The following is a 5,552-nucleotide window of genomic DNA, read 5'->3' on the forward strand; positions in this document are numbered from 1 at the left end:
GAGCTGCACTAGAGAAGGCAACGAGTGTTATCACTATGTCGGAGACACGCTAGCTTTCCCAAGGCAGACGAACTTAGAGTGGTTACAATCATCCGGGTTTAAATCGTGCTCAAATTGATTTGATTTTGACACAATATTTACACTGAAGCTGGCAGTGGTAAGGGGCATGTCATTTCCCGACCAGGCGCCAGTGCTGCCAATCACAACATACACTGGCCCAGCTAACCAATCACAGCACATTTCGTATTTCAGAAGGCGGGCCTTCATTTGTTACAGGAACTATTCGAGCCGTTCATGCCAGACTGGGGCTTGTGGCTAGAAGGGATACAGCTTCGACCGGAAACGGAACAATTAAATTAATTTTCTATCTTTTAGATTGTGTTTTATTAACGTCTACACCTAGCCCAACCCTAAACCTACCCCTTACAATAATGAAAAAATAGTCATTATTGTTGTACAGTGTGACAAAAAGTACGGTATATTGATGTGCACATGCCCAGTAGCGCCATGCGTATCCCTTCTAGCCTTAACCCAGACTGGGGAGAGAGGTGTTGTAATAATGTAAAATATGTGAAAAATAATGTGTTTTTCGAACAACCTAGTATGAGAGCCTGTTCTAGTACACCCCCAAAACAAAATCAAGACTTTGAAAAAGAGCATAATAGGACCCCTTTAATGTTAATTTAGTGTTCTGTTACTAAAATTAGTAATGTTTTGGTAGGCTTATTGTTGCTCTACCTGGATGCCTTAAATTAAATCATCGATGGACTTAATACTGACATCTAGAGGCATGACGGCAGTAATAACAAATCAAAAGTTACCAGTGTGAGAAATGTGCTATTCACAGTCAGCTGTGATTAATTAATTATTTAATTAGTATTCGGCTGATCATGTCTCAACATGTCAGTCCTCATGAGGAGACCCATTTCATGTGAAATCATCAAAGTTCTTCATGAACTGTCTGCAAAATACTTTGATTAAAATTCCTCAATGGTCGTGTAAAACAACACCGTTTAACCTTGTCAAAAACAGCTCTGTTCACAGCGACCCATTTTGGTGCATGTCTCTTTAAATGCTAATGAGCTCTGCTCACCCCGCCCCTCGCTTCCGTGGAAGAGGAAAGGCGAATCGCAAATAACCATAAAAATATAAAGTGTGAGACTTACTTCTTCTGGAGGTGCAACTGGATCATGAAAAGTGGGAACTGATCCATCCTTGAGTTTTAACCTGCCTTGAATTGTCCCTCATTCAGAAAGCAGTCTAGTAAATGATTTGCACAGATATACACGAATTTAAGTGTATTTGGTGGCGCATTACCATCAAAAACAAAGCTAATCCATGTCGTCTTCCTGATGTCAGGAGAAACACTCTTATGTTCACTTTTACATCCAACAAAACAGCTGCATTGCTTACGAGACTTGCGAGATTGTTGTCGCTACAGCCGCTTGAGTGCGGAGAAAATGGCAGACAGCGTACAACTGGCTTAGGGCGGAGATATGCTAATATGGGACAGTCTGTCAGCGACCTTGAGTGGGGCTTGAGCAATATGACGTCACATTGTTCAGAAAATCAAAACGGCTTGATTATTGAGACGGTTTGGGGGAATTTAAAAAAAAGGAGTGAATGGATTTTTGTAACTGTTGAGTGGTTGTGTCCACACACTGCTAAGACCCATTTATATGCAGATACCATGTAAATAAAAAGTGAATTTTGCATCCCATGTCCCTTTTAAGGCCACTGATCTGACCCGAGTCTTCATTTCATTTGAGTGTAGCTGCATGATAAAAAATATTATTTAGGTAAATTCTAATTGCAACAGGAAATATTAAAAATTTTCTTAATTTTATTTACACTTTCTTTACCCAGATTTCCTACTGCTAGGCATAAGTGCCGTTTATAGGTGAATCATTAACAGATGCCAAGCTTTCTATTATTTATTTGGCTTTATGTGATCCCCTAGTCCCTCTAAGTCTTACAGGAATGAAAAGGCCAAGGAAACTTGGCTTATCTGGAGAATAGCCACGAACTCTATCTACAAACATTTTCTTAGCAGGCACCTCACCTCCCAGGAAATAGTTCATTTATTTCATAATAGCCATAAAAATAAACGTCAGTATCCAATTTGATTTATCGGGCAAGGTTAGGCAGAAAGCTTCTAGGTTGAAATGGTCCAACATGTGGTCACTGCCGTGCAATATATAATAAGTAAATAAATAAATAAAACTGCAGAATGTTGCTAATAAATTACACCACTAATAGCCTTTGAAACAAATAAACAAAACAAAATTAAATTACATTAAAAAAAATTAAGCTGGAAAATATGTCAAACTTTGAACAAATTCTAAAACAAGTTAAAATAATGTTTGAAAACGATTGCTACTCTGTCTAAAATGTATGATAGGTCTGTTTCTCTCTTTTGCCATCTCAGAATTTTCTCTCAAACAGTTTTGCTCCCAGTGGGGGTTAGAAATTTGACCCTAGAAATTTGATCATCCTACTGTCAGCATCAGTAGTCAAGGAGGAACCAAAAAGAGTCAGACCAATAAGAAAGAGACTGATTCTCCCATGCACCCACATACACTCTGTGTGACTTGAAGCTTGATATTCAGGTCATGAACATGGAAGGCGTGAGGGTTTGAGCATTGATGAAGAACTTTCAAGAGTTTGTGTCTAATGTGTGTTCACTGTGAACATGACGGCAATAGCCTGGCTGTTAGCACAGGCTGCACAAAGCACACTTGTTTCTGTCTAATTGAATGTAAGAGGTTGTGGACAGGCCCATTCAGACACACTGGCACCAGACAAGTGCTGTCAGACACATTGCTTGAAGGGCTTCTATTTAGGCCATCCTTTTTGACTGGCACACATCAAAGGATGAAGAGTTTGGCCCACATTTCAACAAATCTCCGTTTTATTAAGTTTAAATGATTAGATGATTAAAATGTGAAAGTCAAATAAATAGCAGTAAATGTAATTTATCATTAATGTTCTATAATAATAATAATAATAATAATAATTATTATTATTATTATTATACATTTTCTAATCGCATAAATATATATAAATGTAATATATTTGCCATAATTCATATTGAAATTATATTTTAAATGTAGTCAATTTGTGTGAATGTAAAGACATTTTGACTGCAAGAATAAGTACCTTACATTGAACGTCTGCAACAACAAAAAAAACTAAAATTGAAGGACTACAATTGAAAGAAAAACAGAGCAGAGTTTAACTTTCCCCATCGATGGGGTTGTTTTTCTGTGGGCCAGAACAAAACGGCAGGTAAAGAGGGCCAACTGTGGTTAGGCCACAGTCAGGGAAAGACTTACAGCGTTACTGTTCATCTGATGTGGTCAGCTAAAGCGATTCTGTGCTCTGGATAGCCCCTCAGGTCTGGAGCTTTATTACAATATAATTCTATCAGTTTGTAAAACACTGCTGCACATTCATTTATGTAAATATTTGAGTGACCACTGTGGCTGAATATATATAAAATACGATACATTCTACATATTTTTATTTCATCTTCCATACTAACATTTTTTAAAAGCTTTCTTTCTTTCTTTTTCAACCAACAAGAGTGACTCAAGGATAAAACTACTCAACCAAGCTGCAAAAGCAGACAACCACAATGGAAAATGAGATTTCGTGGCAGATATCAAAGCCACTGTAAATCACTAGATTTAACTCCACTCTACAGGTGCCAAAACCTTTCCTGGCATTTGGTTGCTTTTCTGAAAATTATGGCTGAGCACACAAATGGAATCTGAAACTGAGCATTATACACAAAACCTGCAATAACACCATAGTCAAATGTGATCACTCACACAATAAACGCTGGAAGCTCTCATAAGAATCCTTGAAAATAAATCAATCTTTTACAGAAATGTCAGTTTTATGACATGATGTAAATATCACATATATGCATCAGTGTAAGCACCAATAAATGTAGGCTCCGATTTCATGAAATCAATCTTTTACAGAAATGTCAGTTTTATGACGATGTAAATATCACATATATGCATCAGTGTAAGCACCAATAAATGTAGGCTCCGATTTCATCCAAAGCAGTCAGATAAATATAGGATTTGCAGAGATTAGTGAGGGGATTGAATCGCTTAAAGTATTTCTGCTTTTCCTATCGGAGCAACTGGGTTAGTTGTTTTTACCTTTTACTAGTAGTTGTTACGTTTTACTACATTTGCTTAAGGTAGGTTTATTTTATTTAGTTAGTTAGTTAGTTAGTTAGATATAAAAAGACCATTTCTGAATAGACACTTACCTTGAATGCTTGGCTACAAAAAAAAAAAAAAAAAAAAAAAACGAGTGTTCCTCCCCGGGCTGGGGTAGGAACGGGCTGAAGGTGAGGAGTCGGGGTGGTGGAGGGATGCTGAAAGACTAGAGATAATGGAGGTAAGGCTGCTTTGATTATTTATAGAGGTTCTCTCTTGTGCTGATTGGTTAGCTGGTGTAATTACTGATGATGGACTGGCCGTGTTAATTATCTGCGCGCACTCCTCCCGAAATTTGTTAATAAAACCACTTCACGAGTTCACACTTACATATAATGAACAGAGTAAAGGTTATGCGTATTTGGCGTGCTGTCCGGCGAGAGGGCTCCGAGCTCTGTAATTACTCTTGAGCCCGGGGTACGCCCCCCTGTCCAGGGAGAGGGGTCCGAGCTCGGGTCTAAGCCCGGACCCAGAGCACTCCCCCAAAGATGCAATTAGTACGGGACAGCAGCCAGAGAACAGCGTTGATAATCCCCCAAAATTTGCAAAGCTTAAAATTGGTAGGGTGTTGGACGTCGCTTGTAGTAGCGGCACTGCTGAGGCTTTAGAAGACAGAAACTAGAGGCTTCTGCTGAAGCAGGCGCTGCTGCGGCATCGGAAAAGAGAAAGAGGCTTCTGCGGAAGCGGGCACTGCTGCGGCATCTGAAAAGAGAAAGTGGCTCCTGCGGGAGCGGGCACTGCTGCGGCCGTGGGGAAAATATGGAAGAGCTCCTGTGGGAGCGGGAACCGCTGCGGCAGTGGGGAAATATGGAAGAGCTCCTGCGGGAGCGGGCACTGCTGCGGCAGGGGGGAAATATGGGAGGCACTGCTGCGACAGTGTGGGAATTTAGGTAAGGATCCTGCGGGAGCGGGAACTGCTGCGGCAGTGTGGGAATTTAGGTAAGCTCCTGCGGGAGCAGGAACTGCTGCAGCTGTGGGGAAATATGGGAAAGGCTCCTGCGGGAGCGGGCACTGCTGCGGCAGTGTGGGAATTTAGGTAAGGCTCCTGCGGGAGCGGGAACTACTGTGGTAGTGGGGAAATACAAAAAAGGCTCCTGCGGGAGCGGGGACTGCTGCGGCAGTGGGGAAATACGGAAAAAGGCTCCTGCGGGAGCAGGAACTGCTGCGGCAGTGGCGAAATACGGAAAAAGGCTCCTGCGGGAGCAGGAACTGCTGCAGCAGGGGGGAAATATGGAAAAGGCTCCTGCGGTAGCGGGCACTGCTGCAGCAGTGGGGAAATACAGAAAAGGCTCCTGCGGAAGCGAACACTGCTGT

Source organism: Sinocyclocheilus anshuiensis, unplaced genomic scaffold, assembly GCF_001515605.1.
Source record: "Sinocyclocheilus anshuiensis isolate Anshui unplaced genomic scaffold, SAMN03320099.WGS_v1.1 scaffold70, whole genome shotgun sequence".
Lineage (NCBI taxonomy): Eukaryota > Metazoa > Chordata > Actinopteri > Cypriniformes > Cyprinidae > Sinocyclocheilus > Sinocyclocheilus anshuiensis.